This window comes from Nyctereutes procyonoides, unplaced genomic scaffold (genome assembly GCF_905146905.1).
Source record: "Nyctereutes procyonoides isolate TBG_1078 unplaced genomic scaffold, NYPRO_anot_genome, whole genome shotgun sequence".
Lineage (NCBI taxonomy): Eukaryota > Metazoa > Chordata > Mammalia > Carnivora > Canidae > Nyctereutes > Nyctereutes procyonoides.
This window is the reverse complement of record NW_026575119.1, coordinates 2,193,747-2,209,085: the sequence shown is the minus strand read 5'-3', so window position 1 is coordinate 2,209,085 and position 15,339 is coordinate 2,193,747. Positions and strand designations below refer to the sequence as shown.

At 37.4% G+C, this 15,339-nt stretch overlaps 1 pseudogene; it reads left to right on the top strand.

The window, feature by feature from the left end:
* Nucleotides 1-484: 484 nt before the first annotated feature.
* LOC129515566 (E3 UFM1-protein ligase 1-like) lies at nucleotides 485-14,882 on the top strand (annotated as a pseudogene).
* Nucleotides 14,883-15,339: the final 457 nt, after the last annotated feature.

The window sequence follows — 15,339 nt, the reverse complement described above, 5'->3', positions numbered from 1 at the left end:
TCTTCCCTGTTTAAAACTCCCCATTGGCTTCTCATCATTTTGAAAGTAAAATCCAAACTCCTTACCTTTGCTTTCAAAACTCTATGTAATCAGGTCCCTGTCTACCCCCTCTTACCCAGTACCACATTGCACAACTCCAGAAGCCATGGTTCCTATGCAACAGAATCATTGATGCAGAGACCCTCATCTGGATGTCTTGCAGTACATCTTAATGTATCATCAGGCATCCTCCCTCTTTGGCCACCTGCAGAGGTGGATAGACACTCCTCATCCAAAGTTCAGTTCAGATGTCCAGACAGAAGATGCCACACACACATTCTAAGAAGGTATAATAAGATTTATTACTTACCTATCTGAGATCTTTGAGGGGAGCAGGGCAGGCCTCCCAACCAGGTCCAAAGTGGCTTTCAAGAGTAAGGAAAGGAGATTGACATCTGGTTTTTATTGTGGATAGGGATAGGGCTGTGGTGGCTAGGAAAGGGGCATGCCTTGTTTGAATCTCCTGCCAGCAAAGGAGGGAGTGCCCAGCTTTTCTTATCAGGTTGTCCAGATGTGGAACACAAGGGAAGAAGGTGGAGTGAGCCTTTCAGCAATCAAATATCAAAAAGTAAGTCAGAATTATATTCCCATAACTTCTTGTTCTTCAAGTTTTGACTCTTTTCAGCCCTTTGCTCTTGCATATAATTTTAAGGATCATGTCAAATCCCATAAAAAGCCCTGAGAGGATTTTTGTCAGAATTGCATTGAATCTATGTATGAGTTGGGAGAATCATTGACATCTTTCCGATGTTGAGCCTTTCCATCCAAGAACAGTGTGTATCTATGTAACTTTTCTTTTATATTTATTTTTTAAAAAGATATTATTTATTTAATTGAGAGAGAAAGTCCATGAGAGCACAAGCAGGGTTTCGGAATGGCAGAGGGAGAGGGAGAAGCAGGCTCCCTTCTAAGCAGGGAGCCCGATGTGGGACTTGATCCCAGGATCCTAGGATCATGACCCAAGCTGAAGGCAGTCAACCAACTGAATTACGCAGGTGCCACTACTATTTCAATAAAAACAAATAATTTTCCCCATCCAGGGTTTTTATAGTATTTTGCAATATGTATGTTACATTTTTTGTTGCTTTTATAAAATTATTTTATATAAAATTATATTTCCAACTGAATTATACCTTATCAGGCAAGATAATGCTCTTTATCAGGTTAAGGAAGTTCCCTTGTATTCCTAGCTTGCTAAGAATTTTTATGAAGGATAACTGTGAACTTATCAAAACTGTTTCTTGCCTGTTAGTATGCGTTGTACTATTTTGTTGAAAGCCAGCCATGATGTACTGAGTAAAAGGAACAGTGATAAATAGTCCTTTAGTAACGTAGTGATAAAGTGTAGGAGGAAAAATGTTCTAGAATCCTGTGATTAGGTCTCAGTCTTTTATTGAGACTGTAACCCTGGGCTGTGAACTTTACAAGTGGTTCTCAGATTTCCCTTCCCACCCTAGATAGAACAGGCTGGCCTGAGAAGGCTGGAGTTGTGAATTTTGCATCCCCCACATGGAATACTATAGGATGGCTCAATTTGGAGTTTTCTTTTTTTTTTTGTTTTAAAGATTTTATTTATTTATTCATGGGAGACAGAGAGAGAGAGAGGCAGAGACATAGGCACAGGGAGAAGCAGGCTCCATGCAGGGAGCCCGATGTGGGGCTTGATCCCAGGACTCCAGGACCACACCCTGAACCAAGACCTTCAACCACTGATCCATCTAGGTGTCCCTCAATTTGGATTTTTCTATTGTCTCACATAGGAAGGCTCGAGCCAGGTGGAGTTGGGTATTTTCCTTCCTCAAGGTTGGTTAAGCTCAGATAAAATTCCCAAAAGGTTAGCCTGTGTTAAAAGTTTCTTTTGAGGGCAGATCTTATTATGAAAAACAAAATGCTCTGAGGTACTTCAAAATGATTCTTTTTCTCTTCTCTCTGTCAGAAACAGGAAGGGTTTTTTGTTTGTTTGTTTTGTTTTGTTTTCTCTCTGATATTCAGTATGAGAACCTGTAGGGCTCCTGGAGGTAAAAAAATCACCAAGATGTAGAGGGTCTTCGATGACTGGATACCTACAGTTTTAAATTCTCAAACTTGTCCACACTGAGCCCCCAGCAATTCATCAGTTATAAGTTTAAATTTTTTCTAAATCCTGGTACTAGTTCTTGTGGATGTTTCTGTTCTAGTAAGTTGTAATTTTCTATATTTGACTTGTCTTTCTCTCTAGGTTTGGGGGGGGCAGCAGTTTGGTGTGGTCTCACTGTTCAGACAGATCTAAGAAGAGTCGGTGATTTTTCAGTCTATCTTTTTTACTTGTTGTTAGGTTGAGGCAATGACTTCCAAGTTCCTTGTATGACAGTCTGAAAAACAGAAGCTTTTTATGTATTTTGATGCCATTTTTAAGTTTGCTTAAACTTTAGAAATATTATACAAAATTTACCTTTAAAATGACTCTTTTGTCTCTACTGAAACTTACTGTTCTAGTGTGTTCTGTCTAATGTTAGTATGGCCACCTCAGTTTTCTTTTATCTTTAAAAAATTAATTAATTTTTTTGAATGGTATTATACTGGTATATGATTTTCCATTCTTTTACTTTCAATATTCCTGTGTCCCTGTGTTTTAAGTATGTTACCTGTAGACAGCTATATATTTTTTTTTCAATCTCATTATCTGGTTACTTACTGCTGAATTTAGTTAGTCCAAAGGCATTTATTATGATTATCTATTATATTTAAACTTGTTTCCATTATTTTGTTTTTGTACTTCTTCTGTTCTTTTTACTTTTCTCCTTTAAAAATTGAGTATATGTTGTTTTTAAGTTTAATTTGATTTTATCTACTCTGGCATTTATATACTTTTTCTATTCTTTTAGTGGTTACTGTTACAATTTTATCATGTATATTTAATTTGCCAAAATCTAAACTCTCCCAAACCACATAAAACACTTAAACTTTGTTTATTCTTCTCCAACTTATACTCTTGTTACCCAGTATTTTAGGCCTGTTTCTTAATTAATCCTACAAATTAACGTTATATTTTAGATAGGTGGTATTTATTTATGTAAACATGTTTACAATTTTACTTATTCTACATTCCTGCTTGCACTTCAGAAATGCTTCAATTTTCCATTTTCATTGTATAGATTTCTTGATAGAATCCTATCATTGTTTGACTCTTGGAAAGTATCTTTATTTTACCATAATTCTGAAGGATGATTTTGCTTAATTCTGGAGTATTATGGTTATATTCTCTCAGCATTTTGAAGACATTCTATGGTATTTTAGTATCTGGTGTTACTACTGAAAAATTGTTGTCATATTGCCAAATTGTCATATTGCCAATCCTTTCTGATTGATTTGTTTTTCCCTCTAATTCCTGTCTTTCCATTTGTTTTAGATGTTCTGTAGTCCATCATAACAGGTTTATGCATGAATTTTTCTTAAATTTGTCCTCTTTTGGAATATATTGTGTTCTCAAATCTGTGGATTCATGTATTTTTATCAATTCTGGAAAATTCTCAACAACTTCTAGCCAAATAGTCTCTCTTTGATATCCTTGTATGCTCCTTCCTCCTAATGAGGTTAATTAGATATACAAAGGACGTTCTCATTGCTATCCTCCTATCTCTTAACTTCTGTGGCAGAACTAGCCATTTGTCCACATTTTCTAGTTCCCTTGCTATTAAGTTTGGTCTCAGTTCTGGCCAATGAGTTTAGATAAAGGAGTGTAATAAACCATTCCTGTACGTGAAAATTTCCCATATAAAAATATAAATATTGGCAAATTGAATTCAGTCATAAATAAAAAGTGTGATACACTAAGTGACTATAATGCACTATGGCTAAATGATGTCTATACCAGAAATGCAATGTTGGTTTTACATTTAAAAATTAGAGTAAGGGGGATCCCTTGGATGGCTCGGAGGTTAAGCGCCTGCCTTTGGCCCAGAGCGCCGTCCTGGAGTCCTGGGATCGAGTTCCGCGTCGGGCTCCCTGCATGGAGCCTGCTTCTCCCTCTGCCCGTGTCTCTGCCTCTCTCTCTCTCTATGTCTATCATGAATGAATAAATAAAATCTTTAAAAAAAAATTAGAGTAGGGATCCCTGGGTGGCTCAGCGGCTTAGCGCCTGTCTTCGGCCCAGGTCGTGATCCTGGAGACCCGGGATCGAGTCCCACATCGGGCTCCCTGTATGGAGCCTACTTCTCCCTCTGCCTGTGTCTCTGCCTTTCTCTCTCTTTCTGTGTCTCTCATGAATAAATAAATGAAATATTTTTTTTTAAATTAGAGTAAATAAAGAAAAATTTATGGTCATCTCAATAGATAAACTATATCTAGCATCATGCTTAGGTGAAATACTGTTTTCCCCCAAATTATAGAGCAAATAAAAAATTTATAGTATTAAAATTTACATAAAACATTACCCTGAAAGTCCTATCCGGTGTGTTTAAGCAAGATAATAAAATCTTGAAAACCCTGGGGACAAACTAGTTAAAGAAGTTGAATGTTGATAAGTTGCCCAAATTTGAGAAGAATTTTTACGGGGAACACTCTTATTTTCCCAGATACACAGCAGCATACGCAGAGGCAAAGATATTACAGATAGACATCACAATAGTGCATTTCTATGCACTGACAATAGACAATCTGAAAGGAAATTAAGAAAATTCCATTTATAATAGGATCAAAAAGAATAAAATTTTTAAGGAAAAAAATCTAACCAAGGTAGTAAAAGACTTGTGCACTGAAAACTATAAAATGTTGCTGAAAGAAGTGAAAGACCCAAATAAGTGCAAAAAACATCCTGTATTCATGAAGTGGAAGACTTCATATTGTTAAGATGTCAATGTTTCCCAAAGAAATCTACAGCTTCAATTCAAACCTTATCAAAATCCCCGTGATGGTCTCTTTTCTCTTCGCAGAAATTGACAGATCTATTATTCTAAACGTCATAGGGAATCTCAAGTAACCCTGAATAGGGTTTTGTCCTTGAAAAAGAACAGAACTGGAAGACTCACACTTTCTGATTTCAAAACTTACTGCAAAGCTATAGTAATCCGAACTGTGGCATGAAGACAGACATATACAGCAATGGAATAGAATAAAGTCTGAAAAATAAATCCTCATATTTATGGTTAATTTATTTTGGACAAGAGTACCATGACCAGTGGATGGGGGAAATGAAATACTTTTCAGCTAATGCTGGGAAAACTGGATATCTATATGCAAAAAAAAAATGAAGTTGGACCCTTACCCAACCTAAAGAAAACATAAATAAATGGATACATGTACCTCGTTTGTGGATTGGGAGTTCCACGGTGTTATAATGTCAATTGTTCCCAAATTTATTGATAGATCCAATACAATCCCAGTCAAAATCCCATTAGGAATTTTTTCTTTTTAGATATTGACAAGCTGACAGGCAAATGAATGGGAGGAGTCAAAACAATTCGGAAATCAAAGAAAAATTACTACCATTAAGACAATGTTATACTGGTGAAAAGATAGGCAAACAGACTGAACAGAATGGAGAACCCAGTATAGACCCATCTTTGAAAAAGATGCAAAAGTAGTTAGAGAAAGGATAGTTTTTTCAACAAATAGTGCTCAAAAGGTTGGATGTCCATATGCAAAAAAAAAAGTCGGCCCATAATTCATACCTCATATGAAAATTAATTCAGAATGGATCATCAACCTAAATGTCAAACATTAAAGTATAAAACATTAAAAAAATAAAGTATAAAACATTGAGAAGAAAGCATATAAGAAAATCTTTGTGACTTTGAGTTGGGAAAAGAGTTCTTAGATATGACAACTAAAATAAGATCCACAGGAAAATGGATAAATCAGATTTTATCAAAACTGAAAGCTATGCTTTTAAAAGGAGGAAAATACAAGGCACAGACTGCGAGAAATGTTTGCGAATCACAAATCTGACAGATAAGTGGTGTCCAGAATATATATATAAAGAACTCTCAAAACTCAACTATAAGAAAACAACTCAAAAAACAAATTGGCAAAAGATTTGAATGGACATTTCATCAAAGAAGGTATACAGTTGACAAGATGCTCAGCATCCTTAGTCATTAAGGAAATGCATACTTAAAAATATATTGAATCACTACTGATTTATTAGAATGGTTGATTTTTTAGGTTGACATGTGGTCAGTTCTTTGGCAGCTGGGTGAGTAAGGAAAGGACGCTTGCTAGGAGATCTGGTGGTTGGTGGCTGATTTCCAACGCGCACAGCTTGCCGAAGCCATGCAGAGGTTGTCAGAGTGGAACTGTGTTGAAATTGTGAATAAGTTGATTGCTCTGAAACAGCTAGAAGTAGTTCACAAACTTGATGGGGAAAGAATATATTACTCCAGCCCAAATTAGTGGAGAAGTGAGAGATGAGCTATATGTCTGAGGTGGTCAAGTAAACATTGTTGATCTGCAACAGGTGATCAATGTGGATCTGACTGATAATGAAAATAGAACTAGTGGCACTGTTAAATCAGAAAAAAAAACATGTTCAGCTAGTGTTGGGACAACTGATAAATGAGAACTACTTGCATTGATTAGCAGAAGAGGTAAATGATAATTAGCAGGAAAGTAAGTGGTCATGTCACTATATCAGAACTATGATCTTCCTGGAAAACTTTCTGACACCAGCACTAACTCAGTGGCTAGGTTGAATTATTAATGAACACATTTATCTTACAACAGAGGAGTAATATTTACTGAAGCTTTTGTAGCCTGACATAAAGCATGCACCATCCACGGACCATTCTGGCTACAGCAGTGAATTCTCTGATTTCAAAATCTGGATGTCAAGAGCAGCTGCTCTACTCCGTGCTTGGGAAGCTTGTTAATAGTGGACATTTATGAGGCAGTGTGGTTGGTGAGAGATGGCCACGGTGGTGTTTGTCCCTGACATTTACTCCAGAACAGAGTGCTTGGGCAGAGTCCTTTGTCAGGCAGAATGTCCAGACTTGGATTCCTGGGTGCTGTGATCTACATAAAGAGAAGATAAAAGGCTACATAGCTCTTGTGTTTTGAAAGCAGCTTGTGTTGGTCATGGACCTGAGGATCTCGTGGAAGCATCAGCAGAGGGAGCCTTGAGCTCTGGAACATGGTTAATATTGTACCTCTGTTGCCCACATCTTCATCAGTTGAAGAGGCTGCTGTGTTGCTTCCACTGGTGATGAGAGCATTCAGTGAGCAGGGTGCAGCGCAGGCTTTAGTGACACTGTTGCAGTCAGCGGAAAACTTATCAATAGTTATTGATAAGCACAGAACTGTTCAGTGAACTGATGCCCCAAAAAACTGAAAAGGAATTTGAAAATAATCCTATTCCTTTAATCAGGGAAGAAGACCTGAAACAGGTCTCCATCTTAGAAAGCATTCATATGAGTAAAAAGGATAAAAAAGATGAACGAAGGAGAAAAGCAACAGAGAGCAGTGGAAGTGTGGGGGGAGATGGTGGTGGCAATGCCAGAGAGTGCAAAGCTTAAAAAACATCTAGAAGAAGGGAAGAAAAGATGATGATCATGAGGATGAGTCATCTCACACCAGTAAGAAGAAACCAGAGATCACTTTTATGCCCCAGGATGAGATTGAAGACTTTTAAAGAAAACACATGCAAGATGCCCCTGAGGAGTTTGTTTCTGAACTTGCTGAGTGCTTGACAAAACTTCTTTTTTTTTTTTTTTTGACAAAACTTCTTAGTAAAATTTATCTCGAGGTGGTATGTTCTTCTGCCTCTGGAACTAGTAGAAAGCGTACAATCAAGGACTCGTAAGAAGATCCTGCTCTGATTCTGCAGCTCACACTGAGCCCTGTTTCAGTTCTCTGCCCTCAGTATGCTCCGTGCAACTGGAAGATGTGTTTCCCAGATCACCACTCTTCTAGACAGGAAAATCCCAGAGGATTAGAATATGCTTCTGGCAAAGTATCAGGGTTTGGTTGTAAAGCATTTAGTTAGTCAAAACAAGAAGACTGGGGAGATGATCCTTGGAGTGATGAATTAGACAAAGAACAAGAAGATATCACTAGTACTACCCATCAAGAGCTTCAAGAACTTTCTTCACCCATTAAAAACTTGTTCTCAAATCCGGGAAATCATCTCTGACAGAGGAGTAATGATCTTAATTTACTTTTGTCATGTTGTAAACACTTTTCCCCAAGGTTTAAGATGAGTGGTTACCAAGGAGTATTCACTTCAGAATCACTAGTCTCCACAATCTGGCTTAAACAGTGGTGTTGTACAGGCACCTGGGTGGCTCAGTGGTTGAGTGTCTGCCTTTGGCTCATGTCGTGATCCTGGGGTCCCAGCATCAAGTCCTGCATTGGGCTCCCCATAGGGAGCCTGCTTCTCCCTCTGCCTGTGTCTCTGCCTCTCTCTATGTGTCTCTAATGAATACATAAATAAGATCTTTAAAAAAAAATAAACAGTATTGTATTCAATGGTAAATCTTATAAAAATGTGAATTTTTTGTATATTGGGTTCAACCATGGAAAATTTCTTTTTTACATTATAATTCTAAAACTTATAATTTCAGGTTTATTTTTATTTTCAGATGCTGAATGAAAAACAGATTTTCTGATATCTTTCCTCTCTAGAAAAGGACTCATTTGTTATGTTGTTAAATTTCAAGTGATATTATTATATTTACATACATATTCAACAGAAACTTGAAATGTGGTCATATTTTTTTTAAAAAAGAAAAAAAAATTCCTTTTGTGTCAAAAATGAAAACCATGTATTTTAAAATTAATAGAGAATACCTCAAACTTAAAATATAGAAATTTGCAAAATTTATTTTAAATATCTTTAATTATTTATTTGAGAGAGAGAGAATAAGCAGAGGAGTGAGGGAAAGTATCTCACGGGCGCTCGATCCCAGGACTCTGGAATCAGGACCTGAACTAAAGGCAGACACTTTACTGACTGAACCACCCAGGCCTCCCCCATTTTGTTTTTTATTACTAAAGCCCTTGCTCTTATTTCTGGCAGGTAGACAGCTTCCCATCTCACCCACTTTTATGTGGTTGGGGGTTTCAGGGATGCCTTCATAGGTACAGAGGAACAACAGAGAGGCCCATCCATTTCTTGCTCTATTCTAAAACAAGATGCTAACAAGAGTGAGAGGAAAAACTGAGTTGCTTCTTAATAGATGAAAGTTGCATTTTAATATTAAAATAACTGAAAATGTAATCTAAGTATTTTATTTAACCCAATTTGCATTTCTAAATTTTATTTTTTATAGCAGTAGTCACTCTGGCACCTAATTCTTTGTTGTAAGAGGATCTAGAAGTACACTGATGTCACTGGAAGTTTTTTTTTTTCCAAAAATGAAAATCCTTATAAGAAAATAGGTATTCTGGGATCCCTGGGTGGCGCAGCGGTTTAGCGCCTGCCTTTGGCCCAGGGCGCGATCCTGGAGACCCAGGATCAAATCCCAGGTCAGGCTCCCGGTGCATAGAGCCCTCCCTCTGCCTATGTCTCTGCCTCTCTCTCTCTCTCTCTCTCTCTCTCTCTGACTATCATAAATAAATAAAAATTAAAAAAAACATATAAGAAAATAGGTATTCTTGTTTTCTGAAGACTATTTGTTGTTACAAGTACCTAAGATAGTTCCTTCAAGCAATAATTTCAATAAAATAGGCTTTAAGCAACAATTTATTCTATATCAAAAAGAAATTTATTTTGGGAGTGCCTCAGTGCTCAGCTGGTTGAGGGTCTAACTCTTGGTTTTGGCTCAGGTCATGATCTCAGGACCATGTGATCGAGCCCAGAGTCAGGCTCAACACTCAGCTCAGAGTCTGCTTGAGATTCTGTCTCCCTCTCGGTGTGCCCCTCCCACTCATGCTTACTAACCTGCTCTCTCTCCCAAATTAATCAGTCAGTCAATCTTTAAAAAGAGACTTATTTTGAATGTAATAGTAAATTAAATCTCAAATATCATTAAAGTACAATTTTATATAATGGCATTATATATGGCATTTAAAACTTTCTGTTTCAGAATGTTTGAATACAAATGATCAGTCTACCTCTAATTCTAGATAAAGAATTAATACTGAGTGAAAGATATTAATATAATTGCTAACTAAGTGTTATCATTAAAATTGATAGGAATGTAACATAAATTTTAAAATGTTTTTCCATTAGTGTATTTTCATGTGGGCAAAGGAAGAAAAATGACAAATCCTTTGTGACCACAAACTCCAAATAGTTTATTCAGCTTTCAAAATATTGAACACCCAACTTAATGTTCTATTCAATCTTTAAGAACCTTATCACTTATGTTTCAGCAGATACCAAAGTAATCCCATTTGTGTCAAACTAGATCACAGACAATGAAGCAAACAAAATCATTATGACTTTCTTAACTTGTAAGAATGAAAATAATGAAAGACAGCCAAACAAATAAAAAGAAAGCCATACTTTTTCATTTATCAAAATGGTTGTTATTTTTCCACAGTAAATAAAACCAGTTTTTATTGTCTTTATTTGAAAATAAAGTCATTTGGCAGATTTTTTATGTAAAAAATCTTAATTTTACCAATAAAATAAAAATTCTTAAATCATTACTATGATTTTGATGGGCAGATTTAAGAATGTTATTAAAAATACAGTTGCCTGGGACACCTCGGTGGCTCAGTGGTTGAGCATCTGCCTTTGGCTCAGGTCATGATCCTGGGGTCCCAAGATGGAGCTTCCTGCATGGAGCCTGCTTCTCCCTCTGCCTGTGTCTCTGCCTCTCTCTCTGTGTCTCTCATGAATAAATAAATAAATTCTTTTAAAAAATGCAGTTGCCTGTTTCTATTAAATTTTGTGGTATTTTGAAAAACAATGGTTTATTGTTTAAAAAATCAGAGAGCACACCCAGTGCTGGCAAAGATGAGGAAGAACTTATAGAGTGCTGTTGGGAATGAAAAATGGTACAGGTATAACTACTTTGAAAAATCAACTTGCTAAAAAAAATAATAATAAATAAATAAAGAAAAGAAAAAGAAAATCAACTTGCTAGTTCCTTATAAAAGGTACATTTGCCATATGATCCAGCAGTTTCACTCATAGGTATACACCCAAGAGAAATAAAAATTATGTTCACATCAAAACCTTTATGTGAATGTATAAAACTTTACATTAAAAAAGCAGCTTTATTCATAATCACCAAAACCTCAAAGCTACTCATACCCCTTTAGCCTGATGTCTGGATAAACAAACTGGGTGCATTCATACAATGGAATACTATTAATAATAAAAGAGCTATTGATACATGTAACAATATGTGTGAATCTCAAATATATTTTCATATTTAAAATATTTTAAGAGGGACGCCTGGGTGGCTCAGCAGTTAAGTAAGCATCTGCCTTTGGCTTAGGGCGTGATCCTGGAGACCCTCTGCCTGTGTCTCTGCCTCTCTCTCTCTCTGTCTTTCATGAATAAATAAATAAAAATCTTAAAAATATATTTTAAGAATCTTTTAAAATGAATTGCTGAGCTGGCATGAATGATCATAATTATCAAGGATGTTGATTTATCAAAAAGATTTCCTACTCCACTGTTATTCAATTTGTGTTCTGGAAAAAGCAAAACTACGTCAATGGAGAGCAGAGGCAAAAATGTAGCAGTGGTTGTGAGTATTTGGTGGTTGGGGGATGTGCTTCAGTACAAAGGGGTAACACAAGGAATTTTTGAGGGGTGATAGAACCGCTTAGTATTATGGTTATCGTTGTGGACACATTATATGTCTATTCTATATATTTTGTTTCACCCCAACCTCCTGGTATCAACATTGAGTTAATTCTTTTTTAAGATTTTATTTATTTATTCATGAGAGACAGAGAGAGGCAGAGACACAGCCAGAGGGAGAAGCAGGCTCCCCATAGGGAGCCTGATGCGGGACTCGATCCCAGGACCCCGGGATCACAATGTGACCCAAAGGCAGGCACTCAACCACTGAGCCACCCAGGTGCCTTGAGTTAATTTTTCTTTGCTATGCAATTTCATGTGGTGAGTTTATTTCTTGATTGTCCATATATTGAGGTTATAACTCTTTGAGATTTCAGGTTTCTGTAATAGATTTCCTGCTACACTCTCCATTTTGGAGAGTATTATTACTCTTAGTTGGGGTTCTTCAGAGAAATCGAACCAATAGAATATGTGTGTATGTGTGTGGAGGCTTGATCTCAAATCTGATGGGGTAAGCCACCAGATGGGAGACGCAGAAAAGGACTGACTTTGAGTCCAAAGGCAGTGTACGGGAAAACCAGAAAAAGTGGAGGTGACAGATGGAATCTAAAGGCAGTCGGCTGGCGGAATCACCTCCTTCTTGAGGGAGGTCAGCTTTGTGTTCTATTCAGATCTTCAACCAATTAGATGAGGCCCACCCACAGTACAGAGGCCAATCTGGTTTACTCAAAATCCACTGATGTAAATCTCATCCCAAAACACCCTAACAGAAACATCCATAGTAATGTCTGACCAAATATCTGGGGAATGTGGCGCATCCACACTGACACATAAAATTAATCGTTACGTGTCCTGTCTCCCAAGCCCATGTGGTCATTGAAGCGGAAGCTCAAGTCTCTAAGGCTCAGCAGAAACATTGAGGATAAAAGTCTATTTTATTACATTTTTTACTTCTGATGAATACTTTCATTCATGTCAGTTCAGTGATTCATTTAAAAGAATCCTTAAGATTTTTATTTTTCAGTTGGGAAAAATTGCTGCCATTTTCTTTACTTCAAAATACCAAACTGGTTTCTATTTAGGAAACTTGCATTAACTGTTTTCTACGCCTAATATATTCATCTCCATTTTGGTGGATCTCCTTGTCATCTTTCAGCTTAAAAGTACTGTCAAAATTTGCCCAGCAAACAGATCTGCACATGCATATCACAAGTTCTTTTACACGGTCTCCAATGTCTCTCAAGTCTGGGGGAATCTATTTGGTTTTGGTTTTCCAAGTCTTTTACACAGTCTCTCAAAGGCGTTTCTGCCCTCTTAGTCTTCTTCACATGAACGCCATGAGAGAAGGGTTTCAATTTTCTGTCTTTAAAAAAAAAAAAAAAAAGATAGCTGATCATTAGAGGTTGACCCAAAGTCATGTTTAACACAGGATCCAAACATATTGAAAGAAGAGTGAAGAAGGCCAGTCAGAGGCCTCGCCGAGTGCCTGGAGGGTCTCTTCTAGACAGAGAAGGGGCCAGAGGTGTGGAAGCCAGTTGCTGTGACCAGGCGCAGAGTCCGCATCCCCAATGGCAGTGCTCACTCATTCTTCAGCAACCAATGGTTGAGCACCTGCTCTGTGTTATTTACTTTATAGAAAATTATTACGTCTAACCTTTCCCCTGAAATGAGCTTGAAGATCTACCCCTTTAAACATGATGCAATTCTTTAGTATATACCTTGGTAACATATATTATTATCATCAGCATAGAATGTTTTTTTCTCCATCAGGGCTTATGGAAATCTCAAGACATGACCTATCACACTCTCATTTTATCGATGAAGGGAACGATGCAAGGCTATCAAAGAGCTGCCTGCAATTTACAGGTGAAAGAAGGAAAAATAGATTCCACATGATTCTGTCCCTCATTTCACCATTTCACCAGTTCCTTCTCTGTGAAGCAGCTTGAGAACATGAGGGAGGCCTTTGTCCATTGGAGCTGGAAATAATGTCTTGCAGCCCTGATTTTGGGTTTCTAATTAGTAATGCTATTTTAATCACCCCCTGCTGAATTTTTTTTTCATGGAACTGAAATTACAAGGCCTGATTCTATTTCCTATACTTGTTTAAATGCTCTTTTGCTCTGCTACCGTAGAATGCAAAAGAGGAAGGTTTTTAATTTTATTGTTATTGGTTTTTTGGTATCAGTACATTTCATTTCATTTTAAAATAACTAGAGTTTGGTTGATGAGGGTTTCAGATTCTTTCAAGAACAGGCTGAAACAGTTAATACTATCATTGTCCTGCAGAGGGAGCTCAGTGGTTTTTTTTCTTTTTCTTTTCCCCCATTGTATTGGTTAATGTAGGAGGTTTTAGAGCTATGTATCCATCACACTGTAACTTATGAACTATATGTTTTTAAAGAGTCAAGCTAAGTTTTGTTTTATCTACTGCTTCTCTATAAAGTGGATTACCACTCTGGGAGTGGAGAGCAGTTCATAGAGGGTTTTAGTCAAATGTGCTCTAGAAGCTTCTGGAAGGCTCTGGAAAATCTCTCTTCTAGGGATAGGCCACAGGAAGTCTGGCTTGCAGAGAGCTGGGCATTTTCGGAGTCTCTAGGAAGACCCGTTGCCTTTTCTGTATAGTTTGCCATCTGCCCTTTAAATTAGTTTTTAAGAATTATACATGTAATCCATGCTCACTGTAGACAATTTTGAAAATTGAAAACACATTACAGAAGAAGAAAAAAGTCACTCATAATATATAACCCAGAGCCACCCCATTAATGTATTTCCTTCTAGTCTCATCATAGAGAGTGTTACTACCTAAAACATTTTAGGCTGAGCAATTTTACTTGAAAAATCATGAGCATTTTCTCACTGAAATGCATGTCAGAACAACTTCCTGAGCTGAAGAGGGTCAGGGCATGGATGGCTTGGAATCCACAGAAGGTTCTGCAATTGAAAGCCAGCTTAACTGAAAATAAAAACCTCTCTCAGGGCCACGAATTCAGCTGATGATCTGAAGGTTCAGTGGTTTGCTCTAGGGGTGCTGGTGGCTCAGTTTCCCAGTCTGTCCTACCCAGATGTTGAAAGTCCAGTTCTTGATCTTTATGCTGTCTCGGTGATGGCAAAGCACAGTTTTGGTCACAACCGTGTGATTCCATGTGACGTGGCAGGACACACCTAACTTTTGAGGCAACAGATGTTGTACTAGGAACTGCACATTGGACACAACCCAATGTGCCTGCCCCTGGCCCCATATAGCCCATCTCCTTTTGTGTATCTGTACCGCTGGCACTCACTAACATCTACAGGGAGAAAAATATGAAAATTTTAAAAACCTGTTGCCCATCCGTTTCTTAAAGAGGAGCTATTTCTTTGCCTCATGGAAACTAGAGTTTAGGAAAGAATTGAGCATTGTGGTCTCCTAGTAAGAACGGAAATACATGCAGAAACCTCCCAATTCTGTGACATTTGTGACTTGTTTGTTAGTCTTCTAGCTTTGAGCGAGTGGACCCTTAAAACACTGCAAGCAGGATGCCTGGGTCTGATTTCCAGATGCCCATTCATTTCTTTATATGAGGGAGAAACAGACAGGATGATGGGTCAGCATAGATCATGCTCCTTGATCCTTTAGCCCAATT